Source organism: Octopus sinensis, linkage group LG4 (genome assembly GCF_006345805.1).
Source record: "Octopus sinensis linkage group LG4, ASM634580v1, whole genome shotgun sequence".
Classification (NCBI taxonomy): domain Eukaryota; kingdom Metazoa; phylum Mollusca; class Cephalopoda; order Octopoda; family Octopodidae; genus Octopus; species Octopus sinensis.
In genome coordinates, this window is record NC_043000.1 from 73,350,997 (window position 1) to 73,363,144 (window position 12,148).

Consider the following 12,148-nt stretch of genomic DNA (forward strand, 5'->3'; position numbering starts at 1 on the left):
GCTTGAGAGAAGACGGGTTGATGTATGCTGCATACAAGAGGTAAGGTGGAGAGGTGCTTCAGCTAGGGTCCTCACAGGCAAGGCACATAGGTATAAAGTCTTCATCCTCACCAGACAGCAGGATGCAGGGTTGCTCTTAAATACAAAGACCCTCCCGGATGAAGAGTGTATCCCTCAGCATAGGCTAATAATTAGTGACTTTAGGCTTGAGGCCAGAAGGACTCCAAGAAACAGACCAATCCAGAAAAGAAGGATTTGGAAGCTAAAGAACCCTTCACATGGTCAGAGATTTAGGGACATCCTCATCAAGAAATTTGATGAGAGGGAGGAGGAGCTACAGACGTTGGACATAGAAGGTAGCTGGAAATTCCTATGGGACAGCTTGCTGAGTGCCACAGACTAAGTCTGTGGATGGTGCAAAGTTCCTTCCAGACCTAGAGTTACGTGGTGGTGGAATAGTGCAGTAGACAAAGCCATTAGTTCAAAGAAACAGGCCTGGAGAGCCTGGAGGGATGGGGGTAGCAGGGAACCGTACCAAGTAGCCAAAAGGGAGGCCGGGCGGCAGGTATACATAGCCAAAGATATAGCAGAAAAGAAGTTTGCCAATGTCCAGCGACGTGAGGACCAAAGAACTGAGGTATTTCGTATTGCTAGATAGTGTGTGAGAGAAAATAGTGATGTTACAGGAGAGAAATGTGTCCGCATGGATGATGGGGCACTTGCTTTTAATGTTGGTGAAAAGAAAGAGGCTTGGAGAAGCCATTATGAAAGACTGCTGAATGTGGAGAATGAATGGGAGGAGGAGAGCCTGCCAAATGTTGACCCAGTAGAGGGACCAGCTACCCAAATAGACATCTCCCTTGTAGTTAAGGCAATTAAGGATATGAAACCAGGTAAAGCCCCCGGCCCATCAGGTATCACTGCTGAGATGCTTAAAACAGCTGGTTATGTGAGCTATGGCCTAGTCACCCGTATTGTTAACCAGGTAGTTCATAATGGAGTCATACCCAATGACTGGCATAGCAGCACCATAGTCAACTGCTACAAGGGTAAGGGTGATGCTCTAGATAGAAATATCTACAGGGGTATTAAACTGTTGGATCAGGTGATGAAGGTCACAGAGAGGGTCATAACCCATCTCATTAGGGAGAGAATTTGCTTAGATGAGATGTAGTTCGGTTTTGTGCTGAGTAGAAGCACCACTGATGCTATATTCCTGGTCCGACAACTGCAGGAGAAGTACCTAGCTAAAGATAAACCCCTCTACATAGCTTTTGTGGACTTGGAGAAAGCCTTTGACAGAGTTCCCCGAACCCTTATCTGGTGGTCGTTGCGGAAACTGGAGATTGACGAATGGCTAATAAGGGCTGTACAGGCTCTATACAGAGATCCAAACTTACAGAAAAAAATTCAATTTAGCAATTCTAAATCAAATTTCACAAAATATAATATATTTAGAGAAAAACCTATATTAAGAAATTACAATAGTGAAAGACGTTATTCACACCATTTAGAAATAATTAAATATACTATAAAAACCATTATTCTAAAAATCAAAAAAGTATATAAACAATAAATAATAAATAGACTACGCACATTTCGTGGCTATATTTTTAAATCAATAATAATAATAATAAAATCAATTTGGTTTAAAATTAAATTGATCTAAAATTAATTCTATTTAAAAATATAGTCATTCATCAGGTCTAAAGTAATAACAATAATAATAAAAATAATAATAAAATAAATGTACATATCTTAACTTATAATAATTAACAAATAAATATAGAAAAATATGTGTTTTAACAATAAATAATTAAATAAAATTTAACAATATTATTGGATTGACCAGAAAGTTTGTGCCGATTTATAGTAGCTTACCTTTCGACTTATTTTAGAACATGGTTGAGTCCATAAAATACGATTTGACTACACCTCCATTTAGAGCACAGTTTAAGCTATCTTTTTGTGGAAGACAGTTTATGTTCCTATAACCTGTGTTAATTCTGTAATCCTTTAAAATGGAAGATAAGAAAGTTCATTTTCGGCAATTGTTGCTTTTCTTTTTCCATAAAGGGAAAAATGCCTCACAAGCAACCAAAGAAATATGCACAGTTTATGGTGGTGTTTCTTTATCCGAAAGAACTGTACAGAAATGGTTCACAAGGTTCCAAGCTGGAGATTGTAGCCTTATTGATAAAGAGCGATCAGGCAGACCATTCACTACTGATGATGACCAAATCGAGTCATTAATTGAGAATAACTCACATTGCAAAACCCGAGAATTGGCAAAATCCGTTGTTCATGAGCACCTGGTAAAGCTTGGGTACACAAATCACTTTGATATTTGGGTACCACATGAGTTGAGTGAGAAGAATCTTTTGGATTGCATTTCCATCTGTGATTCACTTTATAAATAGAATGAAGACGTGCCTTTTTTAAAGCACGTAATGACACGTAATGAGAAATGGATTATCTACCGAAATGTTCAGAGAAAGCGATCCTGGAGTAAGCAACATGAGCCACCCTTAGCCATTCTTTATCCTCAAAAAGACTTGCTTTGTGTCTGGTGGGATTGGAAAGGAATTCTGTACTATGAGCTTCTTGCAAGTAACCAGACAATTAATTCTGAGAAATACTGCACACAACTGGACGAGTTAAAAGCAGCAATTCAAGAGAAACGTCCAGAATTGGCCAGCAGGAAGGGTGTTGTTTTCCAGCATGATAATGCAAGACCGCACGTTTCTTTGGGAACCAGACAAAAATTGCTACAGCTCAGCTGGGATGTGTTACCCCACCCTCCATATTCACCAGATATTGCTCCTTCGGATTTCCACTTATTCAGGTCTCTGCAGAATAGTTTTAATTGTAAAAATTAGTAGAAATATAGAGTTAATGATTTTGCAAAGATGTTTGAGGTGTGGGGGGGGGGATAAAGATGAGTGATGAGTGACTGTCCAAGCAAGCAGGAGACCAGCACATAAACCAAAACTAAGAATGGCCTTAAAAATGCTCTAATTCAGACAGGAATTGCAGCTGATAATTGGAAGAGAGAGGCACAAGACGGTGATGGATGGAGGAAGATAGTGCATGATAGTTGTTCAAAGTTTGAGAGGGAGAGAGTGAAGTATGAGAGAATTAGGAGGGGGGAACTTGTGGAAAGTGAGAGAGTGTTGCTTTTTATGTGTGGTATGTGGGCGGAGGTGTTTGAGTCATGCAGGCCTGGTGAGCCATCAAAATTCTCATAGAAATCATCCCATGATAAACAATGATGTGGCTATTAAAATTCATTACAAAACATGTGTAAAATGTGGAAGGGTGTGTCTCTCAGTTGGAGGTCTAAAAAGATATGTTAAGAGAGTGCATATGGTGGCACCTGCTTCTCCTGCCAGTCAGCACAGTTGTCTAGTATGTAATAAAATGTGTAAAAGTTTGGCCAGGCTTAAAAGTCATATAAGGGTATCACATGGCAACAATCATGAATCATTTCAGTAAGTCTTCTTGGCAATGGCTTTTCTCATGTAACTAGGATGCAGCTGTGTGTGTGTGATATATATATAAGGTTACCATATGGTCTGGTTTGACTAGCACTGTCCTAGTTTATTAATATTGTTCTGGCATCCTGGCTAGTTTGAAATTATGAATGAGCTTTTCAGAAATCTGGAAGAATTTTATTTGCGATAATCATTCTGGCTTGTAGGAAAAATTGTTAGGTATTGATACTAATTAGTCTTCCTTGTGCATAATGAAACACCTCCAGCAATAACCCAACCAGGATTTGAAACTAAAAATTTCTGCTTCACTCTCACACATAAATTGTAATACTCAGAAGTGTTCCTTCAACTGAAAATAATCAGGTAGTCATTTAAAAACATTCTTGGCTTTATTGTAAAAAAACCAAATGGCCATTGAAAAACCAGATGGTCTCAAGAAAAAAAAAAGTAGTCGGTGCCAGGAAATTTTCATGGACTGAGAGAAAAAATAGTGTTCTCTATGATAACATATGAAATATAGTGGCTGACCTTGGATGATTCATCTCATCTCACAGACACTTCATAAAACAGCAAGAGAAGTCTGTACAATTTGATGCTAACAACTGACCAAGAGTTCTCTCTTACTCTATTCTTTAACCAGATTTTTGACAACCACACTTAATTCCTCTTTCTCTCTCTCTCTCTCTCTCTATCTCTACACACGCACATTTATAGAAACAGCCACCTTCTCTCCCGCGAGTATTAACATTCTTTTTCATCTGCACACATACATGAACATTGATCTCCATATTTCATTGCTACTTTTCTTGAAACGTTATCAATTGTTTAAAATTTGCTTGGGGTTGGCATGTCCCAGAATAAACCAATTGTGACACATATTTTATATATCACATTACTTTGATGTATTGCATGAGAATGGCATTGACATATATCACAATTTCCCTGTTTTGATTCATTTTTGCAACATTATTCAACCTGGCGTTATAGTTTTGAATAGGGTGTTTCTGGCTTTGCATGTTTTTTTAATTATTATCTAATTTATTTTGGATTCCAATAAATTTGAATATTGCAATGCTTTCTATTACATTTCCTACCTAGAGGTGAGTTTCATGAATTTGGGTAGTATAGTTCACCAGAAAAAAAAAGACAGTGCTCTGACTTTATAGTTTCAGAGACATTTACATACATATACACACACATGGCTGTGTAGTAAAAAGCTTTCTTCCCACCCACATCATTCTGGGTTCAGTCCCACTGCATGGTATCTTGGGCAAATGCCTTCTACTATAGCCTCAACCTGTCCAAGGTCTTGTGAGTGGATTTGGGAGATGGAAATTGAAAGAAGCCTCTTGTGTGTGAATATATGTGTGTCTCCCTCACCACTGCTTGACAATTGGTGTTGGGTTGTTTACATCCCCGTAAGCTACCAATTAGGCAAAAATACACTGATGGAATAAATACAGGCTTTAAAAAATGAAAAACTTAGTCCTAGGTTCGAGTTATTCGAACTAAAACCCTTCAAGGTCGTATTCCAGCATGACTGCAGTCAAATGACTAAAACAATATATATATAAACAATTGCAGCGTGGAAGATGTTTATAAGCCATTTATAACACACAGAAACTGTTAGATTCACTTCAACTTTTAAATTTAATTCGTCAAAATATTTTCGTTGGTTTGAGGCTGCGACCTGTTCACTGACAAAATTCCGTACTGCAATTGTTTTCGTTCCAGTACACGAGCTCAGATCAGGTAACTTGCTATGCAAGTACATATCTGTGTGTATATATATATATATATATATATATATATATATATATATATATATATATATATATATATATATATAATGAAGAAATAAATGGTATAGTTATCAACTTTATACAGCTCAACCAATTAGCATTCAAATGGAGCTTCAGGAATATAAAATTAAGGAGAGAAACAAATTTCAAAGGTTGGTGTGTATATTCATTCAATCCATTTCAAATTATCGAAATTCTCCACAGTATTCAATATACGTAAATGCGTTCACATATGAGGTATGATAAAAATTTATAAGAATTTCTAAACACTAATACATACGAAGATTTATAACTATAAAAATTCATAAATATATAAACATAAATATAAATACATAGATGTACTTGCAAAGTCCGAATGTCCGTATTAGAATCATGTGTGTGTGTATATATATATATATATATATATATATATATATAAATAAATATAAATTAGAGATAAAACCACTATTATGCAACTCAAACACTGATAGACATAAACCAATAAATAACCAATATATATATAATTAAAAAAATATATATAACTTATAACTAAATCTCAAAAAGTATAAAATGAATGATAAATATATATGTATATAAATATATATATATATATATATATATACACAAGAATCGCCCATGTCGAATTTATATGTATACATCAATATCTAATATGTATGTATGTGTATAAAACCATCTATTTCGGGCTGATTGTTATACCTAGCGATATTATCTAGTCCATTAAACGGTAACATTCTTACTAGTTATATGCCATAACCAGTGATATACTGAACAAGTAACTGATAATTTATACATGGATATATATATATATATATATAAGAAAGAAACTATGCAAAAATGCCAAGAATCAGAATATTTGTTCTCTTTAAAAATTTGTCATTATATCTATTTACTGCAAAAGTAGCCTCCCTTTCCGCCTGGCAACATGCGCAGCATGTTCTCTACGAATTTGCCCTGTAGCAGGCTTCTTTTCCATCCTGGTCTCTACTCATCCTGGTTCTTCACGAATCACCCGGACGAAAATAACATCACAAGGTTGGTCACACGTGGTTGTATCTACCGCCACATATGTTGAGTTTTCTTGCTGATGTTTTGTGCTGCGTTGTGTCTTGTACATCAATGTACGACACTGCGATCACGATATAATACTTTGTTGCTACAAAATGGCGCTTGTGTAACTGTGCGAGCAGTATTTGACGAAATGGAAGTAATGGTGTTAATATTAGGATCTCATTTAAACTTTGTCGTGCTTGATGTTTCACTGCAATCTCATTGCAATTCTTCCCTCCTTTTCCAAACAAATTAATTATCAAGTCCTGTTGTTTACTTTTGAACATTAAGTTAAAATCAAGTTATTGATTAATGTATAAGTGAATATTATTCATTCAGCTTTGATATATTTAATATCCTTTCTTGAAAATTGTTTATATTTTCCCACGCTTTGCTATTTTTGATGCTGTCAAAAGAATCTACTCTATCGTGTGAACTACGTTTGGATATGTGTACCTACATATGTATATTCTTCCATTCTTATTTTAATTTTCACGCCATTGCTAACCTTTAACCTAGAAATACGCCCTCATTGATTCTGATTGCATTCACCTTTATATTTAGTACACTTATGTTGATAACAGACTGCTGGTGTTAAGATAGTGTAGTTCATTTGCTGTGTCGCAATGGTAAAGGTGTCTTTAGTTCCTCTGTAATTGATGATCTTCCCTTACTTTCTATAAGTTTACAGATAGGTTTCAAGTCCATGTTATGGAATTATCTAGGGATGTTAGAAGAAAAAGAACCTGTGATGCAATTGATCTCAACTGAATAAATTTTTTAGAACATTCTTTTTTTTAGCTTCGAAAATATTTTCGCTTACAACTTGAGCACTTTTAGAATGCTTTGTTTTGAGTGGAGATAACATTTTGTGAAAACTCGTCTCTTATTCCATTTCTGTACCGTAGATTCTTCTTCAGAATTACGGGAGTGTCGACTTTCTTTTAGTACACTTTACTGTCATCGTTTCTTATATATATTTAAGACGAGTTACTTGCAACAGTGTTTACCGCTGAACTTATTTCTGTTACTATAAACGTCTTCAGTGTAACGGTAAATTTCTCTAATCCTCTTTCATTTTTTAAAACTTCTGAGCTTAGATCATATTTACCGAATTAAGAATTCCATGAAAAAGTTACCTATTGATATACGGTATTGATTTTAAGAATTTAGTGAATTGGGCAATAGGAAAAAAAAAAACTTAAATAATTACTGATGACTAACAAGTTATTTCATATTCTAATATTAATGGTATTTACATTCAGTTTTCCCCCAATTATTAAGCGTGGCTGCATGGTAAAAAGCTTGCTTCTCAACGACATGGTTCCGGGTGGCACCCTGGGCAAGTGTCGTCTACTATAGCTTCGGGCCGACCAAATCATTGTAAGTGGATTTGGTCGACGGAAACTGAAAGAAGCTTTTCGTGTGTGTGTGTGTATATATATATATATATATTATGTGTGTATACACACACGTGTATGTGTATCTTTGTGTCTGTCCCCCACCTCCACCACTTGACAACTGGTGTTGTTGTGTTTGCATCCCCATAACTTAGTGGTTCGGCTAAAGTGACTGATAGAATAAGTACTTGGTAAAACCCTTCATGGCGATGCCTCAGTGTGGCCGCAGTCAAATGACTGAAACCAGTAAAAGATAGTATTGCTTATTTTGTGGTAACTTATGTAAACTGGAGGAACCAGTTGTTCGAGATTCAACTGAACTTTGAAGTGTTGGTGCAGAAACAATGATGACATGAATTCAGACTTTTGCCTTCAGTTTCTCTAACATATTCAACTCTTAATCTACAGTTTACTCTAGAAATGGCATCCAACTGTAAATTGCTCCACCCTGCTCAGGCTCATGGGAAAATATGCATACACCCACTAAATAAATAAGCAAATAAAATTTTTTTTGTACTTTTATGTTAGCTTGTATTTTATGGAATTTTACTAATATCTTGCAATCTTACCCATTTTAAACCTTCCTATAGCATTTTACTGATCTGTTGCAGAGGTCAGCAGACTTTTTTGGAGGTGGGCTAGATTGGAAATGTTTATTATTTGCAGGGCAAAGTAAATGAAAAACTATAACCCATTATCATACAAGGTTATAGAAAAAGAATTTTTTAAAACTTGTTTCATATTAAGTATCATCATAGAATGCCATACAGTGGAGACAAGAACAGTTTGAACATGCAAAAACACATGTTTTGTTTGATTATTTTTTTGTCAAAATAAATAGTTTCTGTGGAAAGTTATATATCATTTGAAATTTCTGGATGTGAACTTTCTTCTCATATAGTTTCAATTAAAATCTGACTTAAATATGTCAGATTCCCTGAAACATCCTTTGCATTTACAAAGTTTATCCTGTTTGTTTTTTTTTTTACCACTGAATGGTAGCCTTCATTCTAGTTCAGTGTGCTTGAACATTATAACTTGAGTTGTGTTAAAAATTATACTGTCATGAAGGAGAAAGCTTTCACTTTATTTTGATATAAATGTTGATGGGGTCTGATAATTGTTATGTAATAGAGAAAATTTAATTGTTGATTTTCACTTAGAAAAGGACATTTTCTTCACGATTTTTTATCATAAGAAAGAATAATTTTTCAGATTCAATTTAGTCATTGCTAAATCTAGCCACAGTATGACAAAAAAAAAAAATACAAAGTGAATAAAGAGAGTGGTATACTGATATATTCACCAAACTGACGTATTCACATGCAGTGAGAGGTCAAGTGGAACACAAATCCAAGGTTTCAAATATCGAGTTTGAGCCAGAATTTCAAGAGATGGATGAACTAATTACGAAGTAAACATATTTCTACTAAAAAAAAAAAATCCACTAAATTGAGTTCAATAAGTTTTCTTGAGCCCAAACTTAACAGGAAATTGTTGTATTGAGAATGTTGCTTATTTCCTTGGTGTCGTAACATGTGGACTGCTAGGCAAAGCTAGCAGATATACTTGTAACTTTTGTTTTTCTTTGAGAGATATTGGTCAAATTCTACCACTAAAAATATCATGCAATGAATATAATTTCAGATCTGATATTTTTACTTTCTGATTTTGGATACAGTTAGGATAATTTGTGTCAATGTTACATATTTGTTTTGGGTTTTTTTTCTCTTTCTCCTACTAGTGAGTTTCCTATAAGTTACAGATGTTGTCAATGTCTTTAATTTATGTTTTTAATACTTAAAGCAAGGAATTAGTTTTCACATTTTCTTTGTTTTTTAATCTAGGTCTACATGCAATTCTGAAAAGGTATCAGGTAGCTGTGGGATGTGGTAAAAACAACTAAATCTCCTTTAAATCACTCGTGTTTTTGTTTGAAAATATTTTCCAATTTTTTTTTTACTGTAAAGGCTGCTCCCATTGTTTTTAAGTTTTAAGTGCATAGTGCAAACAAAATCGGTCCTCTGTGTGGGGTGAGGTTTGGAAAAAAATCATAAATTTTCATAAAAAGCTTATCCCCATCATTTCCAAGACAGTACTGCAAAGAAGAAAGAAAGAAATTGGAAAAATCCACCATCAACAGGGAGAGAATCCAATTTGTGTGGGTGTCTGGATTTGAAACTCTGCCATTTATAGCTATTTTTAATAGTCCACTAAAATTTTATTGAAATGTTGTCATATTCCAAATTTATCTAGTTCTATACCTACTACAAATGCACCAAACTCAAGTCTCTGTGACTTGAAATTTTGGATTTAACTAGGTCTGAAAACACTGAAATTGTTTGTGACAAAATAGGCTTTACATAAATATTAAAAAAAACTGCCCACCCCCAATGTTTTCTTTTCAAAAACCTCAAAAAGAAATAGGCAACTACTATACCATGGTCTCTATTAATTTCTGTAATTTGAAGATGATTATCACCTCAGTTTCAAAGATATGACATCACAAATATAGCTAATTATTCATTTAGGCTAATTAGGCAAGATTTCGATAATTTTACTGACCATTCAAATTGTCATATTTCCTAAAATATTTACCCAAATTTCACAAATGAGGTATCAAAATATTTCTTTTTGGATGCTCTCTCCAAGAAGTACAGTGGAAATTACATTTAAATATTTTCAAAAATTCATAGTGATACCATTATCACCTGTTTTAATGAAGGATTCCCTGCATGTTTCATTATGTAAAAATCATATTCTATTAGGTTGAATGGAAGTTGGAGTTAATATCAGCAAGTTTGTCTGCTTCACTGGATGAATAAACATTTTTTGTCCTTCACTGTTTTCTTAGAATTGGTTATTCATGTATACTACATTGTGACAATGAAATGGTATTAATCTGTTGATTGAAGGTGGAAACATTTGCTGCTTAAAATATCATACTGGTGGAAAACTCATTCTTTTACTTCAATTTTGTTAGAGATATTTAATTTCAGAGAAGAAGATGCAAATATGGTTGTATGGTTAAGAGGCTCATTTTCCAATCACATGGTCTCAGGTTCAGTCTCACTACTATTTGGTATTTTTTTTTTATACTCTTTTACTTGTTTCAGTCATTTGACTGACCATGCTGGAGCACCACCTTTAGTCGAGCAAATTGACCCTAGGACTTATTCTTTGTAAGCCTAGTACTTATTCTGTCGGTCTCTTTTGCTGAACCGCTAAGTTATGGGGACGTAAACACACCAGCATCAGTTGTCAAGCAATGTTGGGGGAACAAACACACACATATATATGATGGGCTTCTTTCAGTTTCCGTCTACCAAATCCAATCACAAGGCTTTGGTTGGCCCGAGGCTATAGTAGAAGACACTTGTCCAAGGTGCCATGCAGTGGGACTGAACCCGGAACCATGTGGTTCGTAAGCAAGCTACTTACCACACAGTCACTCCTATGCCTATATATATATATATATTTATTTATTTATTTATTTATTAGAAGTATTGGGGTGATGTACAGATTTAATATATATGAAAGAAAAAGGCATTCAGAATGCTGGATGGTTGTATATAAAAAAATATATTTTGATTTACATATCACATATTTATTCAAATCACATATTTAAGCACTTTCAACTCCTACTGTAGTCTCATCAGATATGTCAGTCATTTGACTTTGGCCATTTTGGAGCATTGCCTTGAAAGGTTTTTTAGTTGAACAAATCAACTCTAGGATTTATTTTTTAAGCCTGGTACTTATTCTATCGGTCTATTTTGCCAAACTGCTATGTTACAGGGACATAAACATATCAACACCAGTTGCCAAACAGTAATGGAGGAACAAACACAGACACACATATACGAAGGACTTCTTTCAGTTTCTGCCTACCAAATCCATTCACAAGGCTTTGGTCAGCCTGAGGCTATTATAGAAGACACTTGCTTAGAGTACCATGCAGTGGGACTGAACCCGGAACCATGTGGTTGGGAAGCAAGCTTCTTTTATTCATTCAATTGGCCACAAAGAAAGGAAGCTGTAGGCTGGACAAGGACATAAGATGAAATGATTGACGATATGATAATAATGAGGGCAACAGCAATGCCCACTGATTGCTGTTTACCTAAACACATTGTTCTTCATAAATTGAGGCAACAAACCTCTTACAAGAAAGCGATTATGAGGCAGTAAACCTCTTCATGAGTCGAAAAACAATAATACAAATGAGGGAAGCAAGCTTCTTAGCACACAACTACGCCTGTACCTACACACATGTATACACACACACACACACGTATATATATATATATATATATATATATATATATATATATATATATCTACTACATATGTGGAAAATCGGTGTGTTTGTTTGATTGATTGATTTTTGATTGATTTTTCCAGT

At 34.7% G+C, this 12,148-nt stretch overlaps 1 protein-coding gene across 7 annotated transcripts in view; it reads left to right on the forward strand.

Moving 5' to 3' along the window:
• The first annotated feature begins 5,364 nt into the window (after positions 1–5,364).
• Positions 5,365–12,148, forward strand: part of LOC115210414 (cyclin-D-binding Myb-like transcription factor 1) — a 145,798-nt gene continuing 139,014 nt past the window's right edge. For 3 of the 7 annotated variants that reach the window (XM_036502148.1, XM_029779012.2, XM_036502150.1), the window contains exon 1: positions 6,180–6,328. The gene's annotated coding sequence lies outside the window, so the exon portion shown is untranslated. Of the gene's footprint in view, positions 5,449–6,178; positions 6,329–9,590; positions 9,636–12,148 lie in introns of those variants that run through there. The other 4 variants (XM_036502149.1, XM_029779013.2, XM_036502146.1 and 1 more) reach the window with 3 other exon arrangements.